Source organism: Protopterus annectens, chromosome 16.part0 (genome assembly GCF_019279795.1).
Source record: "Protopterus annectens isolate FY-2018-M chromosome 16.part0, PAN1.0, whole genome shotgun sequence".
NCBI classification, from domain to species: Eukaryota; Metazoa; Chordata; order Ceratodontiformes; family Protopteridae; genus Protopterus; species Protopterus annectens.
The window spans coordinates 66,636,682-66,658,342 of record NC_056750.1 but is presented as its reverse complement, the minus strand read 5'-3'; the positions used below and the strand labels follow the sequence as shown (position 1 = coordinate 66,658,342).

Here is a 21,661-nt window from a genome sequence, read left to right as displayed (position 1 = left end):
ATGAGCTGAGAGACCACACCCGTCTTGATGAGCTGAGTGAGCACACAGCCATAGTTCTAATTTTACAAAAGCTCAACCACTTTCTCAATCACTGATGGCCATCAAAGCAATCTAGTTTACCTCAAGAAGTGCCATCTTATTTTCCTTACAGAGTTGAGATTTTGTCTGACAATGGTATCATCATGAAAGGTCCAAAAGTGATTGTTCCAAACTCCTTGCAACCAAAGTATATTACTATTTTCCATTATGGTCACCCATGAACTAAATCTACCAAAAGAAGGGTGAGAGGACTAATACTTTGGCCTTCTATGTCACAAGACATTGAGAGCACTTTCTTCTTGTTCCGTATGTAATAGTACTAAGCCACATCAACAAAAGAAACCACTTCAGCTGAACCAGATTCCAGAACTAGCTTGGTTGACAGTAGCCACTGATATCTTCGAGTGGAACTGTCAACATTATTTGGTGTTAGCAGACTCTTATTCCAGTTGGTTTGAGATTGACCTACCTCCTAACCTAGCATCCAGTACTGTCATTACTAAGATGAAGCGCCATTTTGCTGTTCATGGTAGTCCACACAGTTATTTCTGACAACAGCACGCAGTTTAAACTCCAACAGTTCAAAAGATTTGCCAAAGAATGGGAGTTTACTCATGTCACAAGTAGTCCAGAGTACCCACAGTCAAATGGTTTGGCAGAACATGCAGTTCAAAGTGCACAGCATTTACATGAGAAGCCAAAACGAGATACTACTGATGTTTTCCTGAATCTCTTGAATCTTAGAAATGTTCCTTGTGATAAACATCTTGGTTCACCTGCTCAGAGACTTCTGTTGAGACAAACCAGAACCACATTACCAATCAGTAGTCAATTGTTGGTTCCATGTGACAAGTACAACAGGTTAGTAAAGGCCAATCTGTTGAAGAAGTGCTTAACCCAGAAGTCCTACCATAAGACCAGTAAACCACTCAATCCATTACGAGAGGGAGAAGTAATAAGGATGCAAACGTCCAAAGGTTATGATCGGATTGGTGTCGCGAAGAATACTGATCCAAAGCAGAGATGGTATATTGTGGAATCAGAAGGAGCAATTTTTAGGCAGAATCGGAAACATTTGAGACCGCTGTATGAGACTATACCGCAGCACACAGCCTGTGAGAAAGACTATATCACAGAGTGAGTTGTCCGGTGTTCCAATTCCTGAGGAAGTTCCAGAGGACATTCCTATTCCTACGACGAATCCAGAAGTTCCTGATACGAGCTGTGTATCGCAGACTGATCTTGTTGCTAAATTTGGTCCCAACTGTTACTTTATGAGATATGGTCGAATCTCTAAAACCTGTAGCAGATATGAATCAACTTGGACATGAACATCGTGTTTGGTTTCTGATGCATATAGTAATACATGTCTATCTCTAATATTGTTATTTTTTCAAAGGGCAATCTATTTAAGAGGGAGGATGTAGATCACTATGTATGTATACCTTTAAGAAGCTATACAAGTGCTTACACAAGGGTATAAATAATGAACACATGCAAGTTTGACTGCCATTTTGTACTTCGCTGTTGAGACGTAAGCCTATATGTATGTAAGGTAGGTCTGTTAACTAGTTCGTTCATATTTACCATCCTGATGTGTTTCTTTGTATTAAAGCATCTAAACGAAACTCCAAGCCTTCTTGTCATATGTGTTAGAGATGAAAGGGTGACAGTAGGGTTTGGCTTTATTAGCCTAAATGCACCACAAAGACTTAAAAAAAGGAAAATGTCATGGGTATTCAGAAGCTATGTAGCTGAAACACTGGTATCGCCATAAGGGGTAATTTACATACATCCCACGAGCCTCCACTACAGGATGTTTAAGGTATTTCACAGTTTAGACTCTGGCTTGGCCGGAGCCTTCTTAAAGTATTTTAAATTGTTTCAAAACTCTACCATCACAGCAGGTGGAATACACAGACTTCTTCAAGAAGCAGTGATGGCTTCTGTGGTTTTCCACCACCACCACCACCACCACCACAAGACTGACAAAACACATACTGTACTGCAACCTACCACTGCAGATCAGTACATGCAAACACACCAACACCTATAAATAAGTAATGCAGGATTCAGTATATATGACACCAGCATTTCAGAAGGTGCACAATATAAAGATCCAGTGCTACAGATCAGTACTGCAGGGCTTAACATGGGGATGCCACAGTCACATAAGCCAGTAGGATAGAGTTCCGTATGTAACACAAAAGTGCTGCAATCTAACACTAAAGGCCATACTGTACAATGCATGCAGATGTAGTGATAAAAATGCAATGCTGCAATCTATTACAGTGTGTAGTGTACCAGAAAATGTGGTGAGATTGCCAAAAAAAGATAATGTCTGATGGGGACACTTAGATGTAAACTGTTTTTATATGTAACAAGATGCATGGGATTATAGAAAAATGGCTGCAGAACTTTAAAAATCATATATAGAATGGTATAAAGTGAAATGATTAAAATGAGAGGTGAAAGATTTGATTACAAAATGTACAGTGATCAGTATATGCTTTGTTTCATTTTTATTTGCTTACATGTAATGTTAAAATTTGTATACGTGCTGGTAAATAATGTTAGAAATCACAACTGGTCAAAATACAAACTGCATACAAACTAAAGGCAAGTATAAATAAAAATACATATATTTTCTGCTGACCGCAAGCCCACCTGAAGCATCCATATCCCTGAAGTAGGTATTCTAACTATATAACTGTATAATAGTGAAGAGGGTTAAAATTCTCCCAAATACTGCTCACCACTTTAGAACACAGTAAATTTGATCAGTTATGACTGAGCAGTTAAAAATCAAAATAAGTGGTCCTGGAGAAAAATTGGCTGAGTAAAAGACAATTACTCTTTCCAGTAGGTGCTACATGATCTTTTTTTATCCACCTGAGATACCACCAACTCACAACTTATCACGCCATCTTGAAGAAATAACCAATTTGAGTGCAGTAAGGGAATCAGCGTAGTCTAAGTGAGCAATATGCTTCTAATAAAGCTATATAAACAGCTGCACTTTAAACATATAGATTTGATGTCTTTTGAATAAGGAAGTATTACTTCACAGAAAGGATTGTGGATAACTTGAGCAGCCTACTCAAAAACAAAGATCAAAAATGTTAAGACAATTCAAGAAAGCATACGACAGATGCACAGGGATCCTACGAAGGATATGGGGATATACTATCAATTGAATAACCACTACAATTTAATAAACAGTGAGATGTAGCTAGCCGTGTACTCGGGTTCAATTAGCACTCCAGGTGCAAAAGGGCTGGTTATGGAGGGGTGGCTAATCAACAACTCCCCTACCTCAGGGTGAGTCTAGCTTATTAAAGTGCCTGGCAGATCCTCGGCAGTGAAAGTCTACAGCTAGTAGCAGACCAGTAAATGAGAAGCCACAGTGTATCCACCAGTCTGCACTGATGTCACTGCATATATGGCACTTGGAGGAGGAGAAATTGACAAAATAGCATAATAAACAAATACCACAGACCTGTACTGTGACATTGTCAGTGGTCTGACACCTAAATTTATCCCAAGAGAGAATGAGAAAGGTAGTGTCCAGTGGCCATCCAGCCAATGAGTTTAGTGGGCCAAAAAACAGTTAATAAAACTGGTAGACTAAGCAAGTTGAGTGGTCCTTATCTGCAACCATAATTAGTTTCCATGGTAACTCAAAATGCATCACTGGGGTCTTCAAAAAGGCAGCTCTGCTTAACATTGTCAACAACAGACTACTTCACCATAGTTTTCATACACCCAACGCCTGGGCACTTTTGGTATGACATTCTGCAGCTGCCTGAAACTTAACGGTATGAATTTCACCCACCTTCTCTGCACTTAATGTTATTGTCAGATTTGATTTCTCTTACACTGCATTTATATGCATATGGCAACTGCAGAGATTCAACAGATGCTATTATCCTCAAAAACAGATCTCTTAAGGAAGATGGCAAAGCAAATCCCTTATGGCACATGGCAGAGGATATGGGGATAAAAGAAAGGTGATAATACATAGATGAGAGGTGGGAGAAATAAACACCCCCATATGTTCCAAAACAGATCCATTATTAAAGATACTTACTAAATGGTGCAAACAGCTATACGCTTGTGCCATCAGTTGCTAAAATGTCAGGAGGTGCTGGTTGATGTAATCCATTACAACACTTACAATACCCCTTGTGTTAACTCTACAACTGCTGGACACAAACTCATACAACAGAGATGTACTTAAAATCTCCCCTTCCACAATACGACCTATTTTACTTCTGACCAGAAGTGGGAACTCGCTCCTTTTCGATGAACACCCTCACATTTCTCACCTTTTTTCTACACATCTTGTAACACTCATAGCTCCTTTTGACATCATGACATTTTAAGGAGCAGTGAATTACAAACTAATAAGAAGCAGCATATGAAAGGACAAAGTATAAGAAACAAAATTACACCATAAACTACACTACTGGAAAAAGGGATACAGTAGTAAAGGGTCTGTTGAAAGCGTGTGCTATATTCGCCACCTGTGATATTCACCATCTGTATAACACTTGGAATTTGTACTTTTCCGTCCTGCAATAATCTAGTTTATCTATTTATTTAACTCCTAGCTGATTCCCATCTGTGACTCGGCTAATACTGCCACTCGCCCTGTCCCTGCCCTGTTCACCACCCAGTTTCCTCCTATATATATTCACATGACTGCACTGAGTAAACAACTGGGAATAGAAGTAATGCATTCAAAAGAATGAAAACGTGATACACAAAATGAGAGCCAGGTCAGGGTCAAATAATACATTTCACAAAGCTTTTCACCCCGAGGCAAAATCTGCTGTTTAAAAATAAAGTCAAACGACACTAGTACAAGAAAGAGTTAGAAGAAACATAAAGGTTCTCTTGTTTTCCTTATGAAGTATGACATGCCAGTGCTGATGAATTACTTCCATTCACTAGCAAACAGACAGTCTGACTGTCAGAAATTTAGGAGCCTTATCAGTAATAAACAGAATACAGTGACTATAATTACAGCAGGAAACTAAACACAGAGACAAAGAACTACATTTTCCCACCCTTGTTTAATATACTCTTTAACTTAATTAGCCTTTTACCACACATATGTGCCTGTTTACCAGCATAAGCCAGGAGTTTTATTTCTAGTTAAGTGAATCAGTCAATGTCAAACTGTATTTAAATGAAGGCTGTAGGAATCAAACCCACATTTACAAAGATCTATAAAAAAATAATAACAATCAAGAAAGGTGGTAGAGCTACAGCCTTATCAGGGACCTCAATTGTGTTAGACCTGTACTTTTGGTCAATATTTCCCCCTTCTGTACTGTTCCAGTCCCCTCCTTTGGGCCTACTTTTGGAATGTTCCCAGCCTTCCTATGTTTCAGTCAAATTTTCCTGTTTGAACAATAAAAACTTTCAGAGACTACAGATTCATTTCAAAGCTTTACTGTTGCTAGCACCTTCATCTTATTTAAAGGCTTCCTCAGATCTAGTCAAACTGTGTAAACTCACAATTATTTATACACATCTCAGAAAAGTGCATCAATCCGGAGGGTTTTAAGGTTTGAAGGTCCTTGGACCAGGCTTGTATGCCTAATTAGCATAAACCATCCTAACTGGCTAGCCCTCCATGATGGTCAGACTCCAGAAGAAGCAATGTTTTCCCCATGCTTACAAAAAGAGACGTCAGGAAGTTATGGACACAATTCAAATTTTAACAGCAAAAATGATCTTAGTCCACCTTTATGGTGGTCCTGCAAGTAGTTCGTTATATGGTCACTATTAATTAACTTCCCAGGCAAACTAAATTAAATCACCATGTAAATTAACCTTTAAAAGCAAGAAAGAGACTTGCCTTGTAATAGACCATCACTTCAACTGAAAAAGTTATACTGTTAAAGATATGAGAAACCTTTAATAACTAGCCTATTAATAAAAGAGTGTATAACCAGAATGCCCACAAGCCCACTTTTAAGGGGCTCAAAAAGCAGATATACCCATCTCATAAGTTCTCCCTTCTAAGTGAATGGCAATTCCTTTTGAAAAAGTCCTACTGAGTGTTCAGTCATAAAAAAAGTCCCACTGTTTAAGTTAAGAGGATCATTGCTGTCCAGCCTATTAATGGGGAGCAATTCCTTGTGTGGATGGATCACTGTAGCATGGACCTCTCTGGGCTCTTAGTGGAATATGATGTATATCAGGTGGGCTTATATCCTGTTTCTGTCAGGTTGTGCCTACTGCTTAAAGTTGATTTTCTTATTTTAGAAAACTACTTTTGCATCATGGTATGTGGTGCAAAAACAACAAACAGCACATCTGACCATTAAGGAACTTTTTTGAGTACAGTTCAGAATAGAAGATCACTTTTTAAAATCCCATTTTTCATAAGCTGATGTCACCGAGGAAAATAGTTAACTTTAATCTTAGTGGCGTCAATGTAGTAAAAATGTACAGTTTCCGTAGACTTTAATCGGCGCACCACAGAGCATGTGTAAAGGTGCCCATTAAAGTTCATGAACACAGCATGTTACATCAAGGGTAACGTCACTGTAGGAAACAATAAATTTATTTAGGGTGTGGTTTAACAAAACATTTACAAATTTTTTTATTAAAAGATGGCCCAACCAAATAATGAGAGATAAATGAAAAAATGCACTGCAGCACTTTTCAAATGCTGCGAGGCATTTAATAACCCTAGAAAACCACTTTTAAGTCAGAGAGTCTCAAGTGTGCTTTGCCAGCGGGGTCCTTTTTCTTGTGGGTCTTCCCTTGCAATTTCCTGCAGGTGAGGAGGTGAGTGAAGATACTTTAAAAACAAAGAGTGTACAAGTCAAAATGTTCCAAAACCGCTGTTATCATCAACAGGGCAAACAGCCTGTTTAATGACTACATTTATTTACTTGTGTTTGTTTGTTTATTTTTTATTTTTCATTTTCTCTCTTTCTTTCTTTCTTTATTTATTTAGCACTTGTTGACTGGGAAAGTCAGACTAAAACAGAGCCTATTTTCAGTGGAGGCCCAGGGAGAAACTCTCCAGACGGATGTCCAGACACATATTTTTTGTCATATACTTGCCTGCTGACCTGGGATTTCTTACCTCATTCCTCTGTAAAAATAGCATACAATGAAAACAGTTATCGCACGGCTAGTGGAGAGTGAACAGGTAGCCGGTGTGATGCTTGTTCTTTATGAAATTGTACCATCTCCTCGTCTGAATGACTATCAGTACTCTAAGGCCCATTAACTCAACAAATGGTTACGACAACTATGTTTGGAACATAATTTACAGTTGTGAATTTTTTGGTAAGAGTTTGTATTAGATGAAAGATTTTTTTCACAAGACAGATTTCATGAGTCGATACAGATCTAAACCATTTTTTGGCATTGTACCTGACATAACCAAAGTTTTTTAGGATCTTTAAAGAGCAAGGTAGATCCTATTCTGGACTCTGTGGATCTAATAAGGTTTTATCTTGTTATTTAATAAATGTGCAAAGTTTGGAATCCAAGGATGAGGAATTAAACAATATAGGGTACTTACATATTATCGCAACCACATTTTCGCGGTTGCATTCTTATGTTGGCCTAAAAAGGAGTGTGGGAATTAGCATAAAATGTACTTTAACATCTGTATTAACAGGAAGTAAATTAGTTTGTATTACATTCAGGAAGTTAACAACCATGATAGTTACACACACACTGTTCAATTGGATCGGCTGCTGTTGTACTGTCCAAAGGATTACATGAAGTATGACTTGTTTTTAATTGGCCGAGTTGCTGTCCTTCTGTCAAAAGGATTATTTTAGCGCTGTACCCCTACTTTATTTTAACTGTGAGGTGGAAGGTTTTAGGGAGCTGAAATAATCGAAACATACTGCTCTGCAGTTTTACCGACAGTCGGGACTTCATTAACACTTTATAGTGACAATGTTAAATCAAGTGTGGACAAATGATTTTCGTTTAGTGCTACACCCAAAGACATTCATTTTAATGTTTCTGTAGATATAGACACTATATTTTTTGGTTGACAGCACTGTTCAAGCAACTCAAGATTACATTAACCGTACTATGCACCTGCAAGTTCCGTAACTTACTTGCAGGTTTACTGGTAATAGTAATTTCATGCATTTGTCAAACACCTTGTTTAAGCAAGTCAAATGAAACTACATGTACCAAACACCCTCAACTTACCCTGACAAAGGTCTTAATGGGCAAGACAGATAACGACAAATAATAACAAGATTCCCTTCTATAACATTGTCCTTAAAATTAAAACAAGTAAAAATTACTCCACTCAGCTCCTGCCTGCAAGGCAAACTACAAAATAAAAAGCCAAAGAAATGCTTCATAAAATCTTGTTATAATCCATGGGTGTCTGCCTCGACCCCGCTGCTGAGAACACTGAGATGACAACCTGGTAATGCTGTACTCTGTCCAGCATCAACCCTTTTTATATGTTTAACTCCCTGCATTGGGAAGCAACCTGTATTACTGCAAAAATGTAGTTGTGACAATAATACGCAAGTACCCAATATAGTTATTTTGGTAGGATATACAGCTGTTGCCATCAATGAATCCTGGAACTCATCAAACTTAAGTTTATCTAATTACACTAAATATGAGTGTATGAGAAATGTTACAAAGGGGAGGGTTACTTTGGGGGTTCATAACTCACTTCATTCTAGTCCAGTTGAAATAAATGACAAAATTCAATGAGTGACATACAAGATAAAAATCTTATGAAGAACAAAGCCATTTCTTTGGTGTTATGTTACAGCATTCCCAGTATGAATGCAACATTGCAATGGGATTTTCTAATTGAAATGAATTGTATTTCGTATGTTAATAACATCGATCTGTTTGGAGATTTGAATTTTCTAGGAACTGACTGGAACAATATGACTATAAATAATTATGCTAAGGAATTTCTTACAATGCTTTCTTTTTATGGCACTTCTCAAATAAATAAGAATGTTACTACAGAAAGAAAATATTAGACTTTGTAGCAACTGATATTCCTAATATAAGTAAAAAGGATGTTAACGTTCCACTGGTTATATCTGACCATCCTTCATGAGTATTTGATTTGCTTGTTAATGCTAACCCCAAAATTAACATGGGAGAATATAATTATGGCCTTATTGATTATGACAAATTAAAATCTTGTCTAATTAATATTGACTTATACATACTTTCAAATGAGGATTGCTTCGGTTAAAACATAGATTGGCTACTGAAGACAAGTGTTGAGTGCACTGTTGTCCATATGTTTAATTATAGCAAAGAGAAATGTAACATATTGGTGTAATTCAAAACTTCATAAACTATACAAGTGGAAAAAGAGATTATGAAGTTTTAAGAACCATCCTACAAGATTTAATGAGCAAAAATTAAATAAGTGCAGTAATGATTTACAGCTGTTAATCAAATCTGAAAAAAAGTATTTATGAAAAGAATTTGGCAAATGACAAAAGCAATAGGAAAATATTTTATTTATACTTAAATGTTATTAGTAATAGTCTCTCCCTTAAATTCTGTTGAATTTTAAGGAGCAACTATATCTGAAAAAAACATTGCTAACATTTTTAATAACTATTTTGTTAATATTCACTCGGGTTTTAAGGTTAAACTTAACATGAACTCTCTGTTAGAGGAAACAAAGTTGAGATCATGCCTTTTCATCACTCTTAACATCTTGAGAAGGTCACTTAAGAAGATAAACAGCAAAACACCAGGACTTGGAGATGGCTGCAGAATCCAGTATAAAAATCTTTATTCGACACAAGCGCTTTCGTGGGTAGCCCCACTTCTTCAGATGTCTAATACATTTTAAAAATGTGAGGAAAAATGTACTTCAGACTCCATATATAAAAATAGTTGGAGTATGTATAAGAGATTCTTGGATGATATATGCATTCTTTGGACTGAGTTGGAGGATGAAGTACAAGGTTTTATTGAATTTTTAAATAACAGCACAGAATTTTTAAAGTTCACCTATAATTATTCCCTTGATAAGTTACACTATCTTGATGTGTAAGTTTATAAAGAAAACAACAGTTTTCACTCTAAGATATTCAGGAAAAAAAAACACACTGCGATGCATATTTACATTTTAATAGTGCCCATCCCCCTCATTTTAAAGAAAATATTGTCAAAGGACAACTTATTAGACCTAGTCGAATGACTTCTAATAATAAATATTTTGCTGATGAAGTTTTATTGCTTAAGCAAATGTTTCAGGATACAGGTTATCCCGACAGCCTACTGATGAAAATAGATACTGAAGTTAAGAATGAGAAGACTGGAAGGTATAAGTCTATTTTAGGTCAAGACAATTTATTAAATAATTTTGAATGCAGCAGTGAGACAAATGGTTTTGTTAATTCCTTAATATTGGAATATAATGGTGGATCAGGATTAGTTAGATACATTTTTAATAAAAAAAAGGAATACATTTATGCTTCTTACTGATCTAAATATATTAACAAAGAAGAAAATAAAAGTGGTATACAAAAATGCAAGAAATCTGAAAGACTATTTATATAAAAATAATAAGACTAATGTGAGCAGCAATAACAAGAGACGTGGTACTTTTAAATGTGGCCGATGTTCTCAGCGTGAATTTGTTATTAATAAGGAAAGTATTTTTTAGAAAGTAGAAATACCACTTTAAATCGTATGTTTTATAATAATTGTGAGACTACTGGCCTAGTATACTAAGCACTATGTCAAGTCTGTCAGGCTTTATTTAGGACATACAGAGAGAGAAAGCTTAAAAGGAGACTCTATGAACATATGCGTGACATACAGACTAAGAAGGACAGTAAGTTTTGATTTAGAGGTTTGATTGATATATTCTACAAACTCCTCCCAAAAACAAAGACATTGTTGTCTAATACAGAATATGGGGAAGATCATTACTGGCAGTCTAATGGCGTAGCTATGGGCACCTCGTGTGCCAATAGCTACGCCAATGCCATAATGGCAGTACGGAAACTAAATTCATACTGCAGGGTTCCTACGTTGACAGAGTTGATTTTTTGAGGAGGTTTGTAGATGACATCTTTATTTTGTGGAGAGGAAACACTGAAGAACTTGAGGAGTTTGTACAATATATCAATCAAACCTCTACATTCCTGAAGTTCACACACACATTCTATGAGAACAGTAAATGTCTTAACTGTTAGTGTTGAAAAGAAAAATGATGGCATTGTGGTTACCCGTTTGTGTAGGAAAGAATGCCGTGTAAGCCATCTATGAGCCAAGGATGCCGTGTAAGCCATCTATGAGCCAAGGACAGTATAATGATGGCACTGTGGTTACCCGTTTGTGTAGGAAAGAATGCCGTGTAAGCCATCTATGAGCCAAGGATGCCATGTAAGCCATCTATGAGCCAAGGATGCCGTGTAAGCCATCTATTAGCCAAGGATGCCATGTAAGCCATCTATGAGCCACGGATGCCGTGTAAGCCATCTATGAGCCAAGGATAGTATAATGATGGCACTGTGGTTACCCGTTTGTGTAGGAAAGAATGCCGGGTAAGCCATCTATGAGCCAAGGATGCCATGTAAGCCATCTATGAGCCAAGGATGCCGTGTAAGCCATCTATGAGCCAAGGATGCTGTGTAAGCCATCTATTAGCCAAGGATGCCATGTAAGCCATCTATGAGCCAAGGATGCCGTGTAAGCCATCTATTAGCCAAGAATAGTATTCACCCCCCCCCATATATCTTTCGAAATGTCGTTCAAAATCAGTTTTAACCATCAGTAATTTATTAGAAACTGGCTATCATATTAATGATATACAGAGCAGCGTTAAGGAGGTGAGTAAACAGAGATGTTTAAAGGCCAAACCATACTTTTCTAGGAGTAAAGATATCAGAGAAGGTTATAATGATGGGCAGAAAGATAATATTAGAGAAAATAAGCAAACTAGAATATCATTCTATCACTCTAAAGATGCAAGACTGTACAAGAATGTGATAGAGAAACATTGGAACATATTGAAATTAGATAAGAACATCAGTAGTTTAACAGACGTGAAACCTAAGTATTCACTGAAGAACTATAAATCTCTGAAGAGACAGTTATGTCAACCTAAGGTCAATGAAAGGAAGCATGGCCCTACAAGGTCAGCTACAGAAAAGGGTACAAAAATGTGTCAGATGTAATTTCTGCAAATATATAGATAGTAGTTCTAGGTTTGAACATCCCGAACAGTTAAAGACATATGAGTTTGACATTAAGGCCACTTGTGAAACAGAGCAGTTAGCCTATTTGGCCCATTGCACAGTGTGCCATAGTTTCTATGTAGGGAAGACAGACAGGTCTATGAAGGAAAGAATATGTGAACATATTTATGCTATTCCTAAAAAGAACAAAGTGAATGCCTTGGCTAGGCACACTATTAATAATGACCTGGAACATGGCTTTAAATTTCTAGTTATAAGGAGAACATATGACAGTATAAGAGGGGGAACCTACGGAACATCACTGAAGAGCTTGAAGATAAGTGGATAGCAAGACTAAGGGCTGATAGAGGCCATGGATTAAATGAATATATATGCCCCTGCATCCTAAGTTAAAGTCTAGGCAGCTTTTTAGATAAGATGTACTGTGGAATTGTATGTATGATAAATAATTGACTTCTTGTTACATGCTTGTATGTGGCTTGAATAACACAAGTGGAAAATGTAGATATGTGCAGATAAAATCGTTTTTTGTGATTGTATACTTAAATGTCATGAAATCTTGAGTTAAAATCTAAATATTTTTTATAAATAGGCTTTTAGAGGAGTATGTATATATTTTAGATTTTTAGTACATTAATGAGACATGCTTTGTAGAATGTTGCTTTAAACTGAAAGTGATTATTCACATCAGAACAATGTTTTGATTGCTTTTAATCATGTGCCCCAAGAGGGTGTATATTTAAACCAAGGGCTGTTTTAAAATGTATTAGACATCTGAAGAAGTGGGGTTACCCACGAAAGCGCTTGTGTCAAATAACGATTTTTATACTGGATACTACAGTTGTCTCAAAGTCCTGGTGTTTTGCAGTTTATTCTGGATTTGTTTTATGCAGGACAAGTGAGTTCTGAAGCTTTGGTGGCAGTTTTGTCTTTTTTAAAAAGATAAATACATGTACTAGTATGGGCCCTGGTAATATAACAGTGATTATGATAGTTAATTTGTTGGATTTGTTGGAACCTTTACGTTCAACCTATTAAATAAATTACAATACAATGGTATTGTTCTGCCTTCACAGAAGTTATCATTTGTTACACCTTCATTTAAGAAGAGGAACAAACTTGAGTTACAGAATTGCCACTCTGTTAGTTTGACTTCCACTCTGGGTAAATGCTTTGAATGTGGTCTTATTCATATATTAGATAAGGAGATAAACTTTAAGACAAGTGACATCAGCATGGACTCACCAGGGGTGCTCAAAACTAACAAATTTGATTGTTTTTTATGATGAAATTATTAAGACAGTAAATACAGGGTTAAGTATAGGTGGTATCTTCTTAACATTTAACTAAGGCTTTCAACTTATCATAGTGATTTTTAAAGTACTACCAGATTTCAAAATGAAACCTTATGTAATTCTTTGGATCTCCAACTTGTTAACTGATCAGAAACAGAGTGCATCTATGAACGGTAATGACTATTCTGGGCAAACTGGGCGCCATAATTGATACTCCAGTGGACACAAGCATCCTTCAGAGAGGCCTCATAGAAACGGATAACTGGTGCCAGAGCCATGCCCTTAAACTGAACGCCAAAAAATGTATAGTCATACCCTTTGGGAAGAACAAAGTACCCACAAATTACCACATAGGTGGTAATCCATTAAGTATGGAAGAAGTAATCAGGGACCTAGGGACCCAAGTTGACAGTAACCTCTCATTTGACACTCACGTTGCCAAGGTGGTTAGGAAGACCTTCTATATTACCCACCTTATCATGAAAGGATTCACATCTAGATCAAGAGAGGTCATTGTGACCCTGTACTCTTCCCTTATCAGGCCCATAATTGAGTACAATGCCCCATTTGGGATGTACCTTACCCGACACTTACAGCAGTTAGAAAGACCCCAAAAGTACCTCACCAAGAGGATCAAGGGTCTCAAACATATGTCATATGCTGCCCGGCTGAAGAAACTCAAGCTCTATTCAGTCACATACCGCCTACTCAAAGGCGATCTATGTCTGACGTACAAGGCCATGTCCAATCAGGAATTAATGGACATGCTCCACCTCAGAAAATCCAAATCCACCAGAGCCATGAGAGCGAGAGATTTGAACCTCAACACAGAAATAAATAGGACGTGCTGGAGGGACAGATTCATAACCCAGAGGCTCCCTTCACTCTGGAACAGAATCCCAGTCCATGTTAGGCAGAGCCCCTCACTGACTCTCTTCAAGAGAAATCTTGACGAGTGGATGGGAGATCGTAGGTTTACCCCGGGGGTCATCTCTGTGTCACTACTAGACAGAGGCACAGTAAACTAAACCCTAAATGGGCATAGTATTCTCATTCCAAGGGGTGGCGAAAGCCACACACACTCTGGCTAGGCTTATAAATGCCCTAGGGCAGATAGCCTAGTATGAACCTATGAACCTATTCAGTTCTGAACACTACAGGGGTCGGTATTGGGTCCTGCATTACTCAGTTGGGTATTCTTTACCACCCCATTAGAGCCATGCTGCTAGATTTCCAAATATGCAGATGACTGCAAAATTATTCTGAAGTTATCAATTCTTATATGGTTAAAATTGGAAAATGGGCCAAGGACATGGGCCTCCAGTTTCGTCAAGATAAATATAATGTTTTGTATTTTGGGAAACACAGAATTAGGAGACCCATACATTTACTTCATTTCTATTATCAGAAGTCGACAGTTACAAAGATTTGGGAATCATTATCTCTTCTAAATTTTCATTTGAAAGACATGTTGAGGCAATCAGAAATGAAGCTATGAAGAAATTAGGCTTCATTCTAAAAATATTACATTACGCTACAAGAACTGAATAATCTCTTCATTTAAATCTTATGTTTGACCATTATTAGAATTTAATGGAGTGTTTTGTTCATATAGTGCAACTCAGATTAACTGTGCTGAAAACACACAAAGTTCACTAGAAGAATTTGTCACAATAAAGAAATTAATTACATGAACAGATGTCAAGTTTTAAAATCGTTTTCTGTTCATTACTATCCAAAAGCCCTTTTTCTCATTTTTGCACATGGGATCGGGATGTCACTTCACCAGTGGCAATCGTATATCTATAGATATACATATACATATATATATATATATATATATATATATATGACAAATTATTACTTGCATTTAAGGTTTTTCATGATTTAATGTTGCAGGCAATAATATTGACATCTAACAATCTGACAAAACATGCAAACATAATAATTTAGGATCGTGTACACCTTTATCTACAGTAAAACTCGGCCACAAATATATTACTGTAAGACTTGTAGTATTATGGAATAAAATCCCTGACTTTGTTAGGACAGAAGAAAATGTTAACTCTTTTAAACAACTTCTAGATTCAAGGATGGGTATAAGAGGATGTGATCCAACTATTTTGGATACAGTGTTCCTTGACATCCATATGGCAAGAATGTTATAGTTTACTAATGAACTTACCAATGTATGATTTTCCCCATTTGCTGCTATGAAAACTGCTTTATCTGTACTCAGCTTTATCCCATCTGCCTTCAGTTTTTAATTCCATTCGCCATCCTTTGCTTAAGCTGTTTCTCAGAGCCTGCTTATAATGTCACATCATCTGCATATAGTACCTTTGTTTCTCTGTCCCCCAGTCTGTTTGCTCTGTTTTCTAAAGTAGTTCTAACCAGAAGCTCACACATAAGCACACTGAAAATACAGGTAGTATAGGTAACTTCAGGTAAACAATCTCTTGAATATGAAAAATAGGTAATATAGGTTTAAATATAGATGAATAAAGGTAATACAGATAACTTAAAACCTCTGCCTAGTGTGTAACTAGCAAAGACAGAAAAGCATATTCTGCAGTTTTTCTAATTCAAAAGAGCATGCCGAGGCACACCATGGAGATCACTGTAGCACGTAATACCTCTGTGATCTGATCCAATATCAAATACAAAGTCATGTTCCCGCACCCTTTGAACAAGCTACCTGGAACAACCTGAAAAGGTACATTTCCTTACTAGAAAAAAAAATGAAAGGTTGGAAGACCTACAGTATTCTGAAAGGATTTAGGAAATGCCATTATATTCTGTTCTGCATGGGATACAAAGAACTAACTTCTGTCTGGTTTGTAAAAGGCAGCATCTGATCTGGTTCTACCTGAAAGCCTATGCCTGCAATGCATCCCTGCATAGCCAACACCAGACTAGAGAACCCAATACAAAAAAGAAATATCAGTAATAGAAAAAAAATGTGACAAACACATTATGTGATACCTCTGATGGTTATGGAACAAGCTTTCTGTACAATCAGAACAGATTCATCTATGAACTGTCAAGACTGAACACTACAAGGACTCAATTCACTAAATTCAACTGGCTGGTAATTCAACCCAAATAAAAATTTAAAAGTAAGCATTTTTGAAAGGGGCAAGCCTCTTACAGTCGAAGTTATATGAACCACCATTACAATAGCACTTTAGGGCTATTAACTCATTCACAACTAGCACCTTAAGACTAGTAATAAAATCAAGACTGTGACAACTTAAGGCAAGTAATTCAATTACAACAGCAGTACCTTAAAGCTAGTAATTTATTACAAGCAGTTTAAGAATAGTAACTTACTCCTGACTATACCACCTTGAGCTAGTAACTCATTCATGTCTGCAGAACCTTAAGGCCTCAATGTCTGCATCTCAACTTATGGCTAGTAACACATTTGTGACTACACATTAAAGACAGTACCACCTTAAGGATAATACCTCTTCACCAGTAAAGCACCTTAAGGCTAATTACTACATCAGATTAGGGCTACTAACTCATTCATGACTGTAACACCTTAAAGATCATGCCTAAAGGTGCTAAATTAACTTTTCTTTTCACACAAAAAGGTGTTCGCCTGAAAGGTACTCCAAGACTGTTCTGATGTCTGCCAGAGAATGCTTAAGGTTCTTTCTGTAACACCAGATGGAAAATCTCTTCCATTTTATCAGATATGATTTTCTGGTATTAGGACTTCCTTGCCTCTTTAGAATGGAAAGCATATCCTTGGGATAAGAGACATTATTTGGTGTCAAAACTCAGTCCTTCAAACTGTTACCCTGAGTATGGCTAAGTGAGGATGGAATATAGATCCCTTTGCTTGACTGAGGAGATCTACTTATTATCGTAGGGTGTGGAATTTCCCCTCACTGAGGGTCAAGAGAAGGGAGAACCAGTGTTGCCTTAGCCAGGGGCAAGAGTGGGAATGTATACAGGAATGTGTTTGTCCATCCGAAAGAGAAAGCATTTATTTTCCAAGTCCCTGTTTGTTGAGTTCCAGACCATAACTTTTGTAGTTGTCTGTTCTGGTGGAGGTGAATAGGTCTGTTGATGGGACCCCCACTGCAGAGTTAGGTCCAGGAACACCTCTCTCTTCAGCATCAATTCACTGGGCTCTACAAGATACCTGCTTAGAAAATCTGGGAGTATGGAGTTGCAGGCAAGGGTGGGTAGGAGTATAAAAGGCTACGGTTGGAGGGGTGGGTGGGTAGGGTTATGAGAGGCTGGAGTTGAAGGACAGGGTGTGTACGAGTATGGGAGGCTGGGGTTGGAGGGGAGGCTAGGTATGTGTATGAGAGGCTAGGGTTGGAGGGGAGGGTGGGTAGGGGTATGGGAGGCTGGGGTTGAATATAGTCACAGCTGGTCTGAAGGTTCCTGTTTTGACCTTGTGGGTCCTACTGGTGAACCAGTTGGCCACCCACCTGATGAGACAGGGATTTAAGCCAAGCTGTGTTAGCTTTTCAATGATGCCGCAGTGGGGGATTGTGTCAAAGGCCTTGGCCAGTCAAAGTAAGCTGTGTGTACTGACTTTCCCTCATCCAGGGGCCTTGGGGACAGTTTCAAAGAAGTCAACCAGATTCAACAGGTAAGATCTGCCCCTGACGAATCCGAACTGGGTGATGTCAAGTGCTTGGAGATTGCCTATGTCCTTGTTTATGACATCCATAACAACACACTCCATGGCTTTACAGATCAGACTTGTCAAGCTAATGGGGCGATAGTTTCCAGGGTCAGTAGTGGTGACACCACCTTTGTGCAAAGGGATGACAATGGCAATTCTCCACTCTGCTGGACTGAAGCCTGTACTTAGGCTGCGGTTGAATAGGGTGATAAATGCTGAAGCTAGTTCTTGCTGGAGATGGTGCAGAATACAGCCTGGGATACTATCAGGCCCCATGGAAGCTGTGTTCTTTGCCTTGGACAGGGCCTTTAACACCTGATCTACAGAGATGAGAGGTATGGGACAAGTACTGAGGATGCCGAATGGGCCTTTGACGGGGGACAGGGGGTGAAGTTTGCACTGAACCTATCTGCTAGCAGGCTGGCTAAGTCAACAGGATCAGTGTAAGTGATACCATTAAGTACTAATTCAGAAAAAAACATGGGCATTATTTCTGATGTAACTGAAGAAGGCTTTGTGGTTTCCCTTTGTTTCAGAGACTAGTTTTGATTCATAATTGGCTTTGGAGGTTTTCACTAGTGATCTAATTTACTTGTGCTAAGGAGGGAGTTTTTCCAATTCGGAATTTGTTCCCTTTTACCCTTGTACAACAGTTTCTTCCTTTTGTTGTAAAGCCTGTTGATAGAGGATGTCCACCAGACAGGTTTGTGTTTCCTTGAGAAGCAGGCTTTAGTTCTACTGGGTATGGCTGAGTCCATTCAGCTGTACAGGTGCTTGTACACTGCAGTGGCATACTGTTCAGCACAGCTGTCTGTATCCTATGACAGGGGTGGTGGTGTTAAGCTACTGATACCCTCCCTTAGGAGATTGTAGTCAGCTTCTGAGAAGTTTCTTAACCTGGTTACAGCTGGGGGGGGGGGGGGTTGGGTGGGATAGAAACTTCAAATGAGAAAGACCAATGATCTGATCTCACCAGTGAAGAACATACTATGGGAGTGGTGCAGCGGTCACCCATGATGGTGAGAACCAAGTCCAGAATGTTATCTCCCCTTGTGGGGGATGAGACGAGCTGGTCTATTACATTAGAATTGATGAAGTCAAGGAATCATTGGTGAGCTCATTACTGCAGGAATAGTTCACCCAGTCTATGGTGGGGTAGTTGAAGTCACCAAGGATCAGGGTGTTAAGGGGTACCTTGATCAAGTCAAGTAGGTCCAGGTAGGAAGAGTGGGTGTCCTGAGTCAAGGCGGGTGGTCTATAGCTGGCTATAACTTGGATGGGTGTGTTGCTAACTGTCAGTTGCACCTGCAGTAGTTCCAGTGCGTCATGCTGACAAACCAGCCTGGAGGTGTGCTTATCCTTAATGAAGATAGAGAATCCACCATCTTTAGTCTTCCCGACCTCATTTTGGGGTCAGAATGTCTGGAATGAGGTAGAGCCTGGTAATACAGGGGAGTGCTCTGCAGCCCTGAACCAAGTTTCAGTGACAGCATAGACATCGGTATCTTCCAGTGCAAGGACAGCCTCCAGTGATCACAGTTTCAGGTTAAAGCTCCTACCGTTAAGCAGCATGACCTTCAATTTTCTTTTTGACAGATCTTTTATGTTGAAAGGTTTGTACTTGGGACATTGCCTAAAAAAGGCACAATTGGGGGAGGCAAGAGCCTTCTTGGCCAGGATCCAGAATCCCATGGGTGACAGGTTGAGGCCATCCCTGGCAAAGCATCTAGACCTATCAACCATGTCATCCCAGGCAGACAGATACTGGATCCCCTTGGAATGACACCAGAAACTAAGCCAATTGTTGAAGTCAATTATTTTTGGTTGGTATTGTGGTATCATACTTGGTGAAAGTAGGATGCTGTTTAGGGCTAGGGTCATACCTGCCTGGGACACATACTCTGACAGCTCAATCATGTCTCTCTTCATATAGTCCAGGGAGGTATGTCTCAAGTCATTCACACCAACATGAACAATGACAGAGTCATACTTATACCTGTTGTGGAGAGACTTAAGTGCGTGCATGATGTGGCAATGACAGAGTCATACTTATACCTGTTGTGGAGAGGCTTAAGTGTGTGCATGATGTGGTGGACTCTAGCATCTGGCAGACATCTGACTGTGACCTTCTCCTTGTCGAACCTGGTGAAGGGGACATTGGTGTGTCTCACAACTGAGTCACCAGTGACTAGTATGTTTGGTTTATTCTTATGCCTTATGAGCTGTGTTGGTTTACTGTTATGCCCTATGGGCTATGTTTGTGAGACACTGGTGTGTTGTCTGCTGTGTGTGATGTGTTTGGTGTTGTGTGTGGAATGTCTGTGAGTGTGTTTCGGAGGACTCTGCTGTTTAGGTACGTTTTTATTGAGGACCTCTGCATACGTGGGTGGGTATTGTGCTTAACTATGTGAAGCATGTGGTGTGGTGTTTGTGCTGGCAATCTCCTCTTTGTCAAGACTACTGACCGTGGAGCGAGAGAGCATGGATTCCAGATTACTGATGTACATGAATTTCTCGCAAGTAGAAGAATTATGTGCTAGGAGAAGAGGGTTGTCAATGAACATAAGACAGTTGCTACATTGTCTCAGTATGCCCACGTCGACCAGGCTGGTAGGAGAAACTGATGGGATTTGTGCAGACATAGTGTCCTGAACACTTGGGTGGACTTATGGAGAGAAAGTTTTGATAAAGGTTTGTCCACAAGAGTGTACACCACAAGAGCCTTCTTAAATGTAAAGTAACTGGCCTGAAGCCCAAACCAAAACTAAGATGCTTAGAATAACAAATAAATTAAATCAGGGTACTAACAAGCAGTAATAAATGCAGCAGAATAAAAGCATTTGCGCACTTAAGAGCACATACCAAAGCAAAATAAGGTAATAAGGTAGGAAGAACACAATTACAGTAAAAGCACCTGAGTAAAGTATATATATATATATATATATATATATATATATATATATATATATATATATATATATATATATATATATATATATATATATATATATATATATGCATATAGATATAGATAAATATATACATACATATATTTATAGATAGATTAGATATAGATTTTTTTTTTAGTGGAGAGGGAGGAAACAGAAGATAATACAAGGTTAAGAAATTAAGGGGAGGTTGATCTTCCCAAATGCTATCTCTGTACATAGTAGACTGAGCTGATGAGATTGGACTGGCAGGAGTGTCCAAAATCTGAGAGGCAAGGAGGTAGTCCTTCCCAAATAAGCTCAATGTACTCAGTTAAGTAAGCAAATATATGTATTTGTTTAGGTCTTGGTAGGCTCATTGAACAACATAGGTTCATAGGTTGGTACTAGGCTATCAGCCCTAGGGCCTATACAAGCCTAGCCATAACAATTCCCTGGCTATTTCTTCCCACATTATTTACTTTCCTGGACCCCTGTCTAGTAGGGCGACTGACGTGATCCCTGGGGTGAATTTCCTTTCTC

At 38.4% G+C, this 21,661-nt stretch overlaps 1 protein-coding gene across 1 annotated transcript in view; it reads right to left on the bottom strand.

The window, feature by feature from the left end:
* LOC122790513 (solute carrier family 12 member 6-like) overlaps positions 1-21,661 on the bottom strand; it is a 1,559,275-nt gene that overhangs the window by 1,113,490 nt on the left and 424,124 nt on the right. The window lies entirely within an intron of this gene.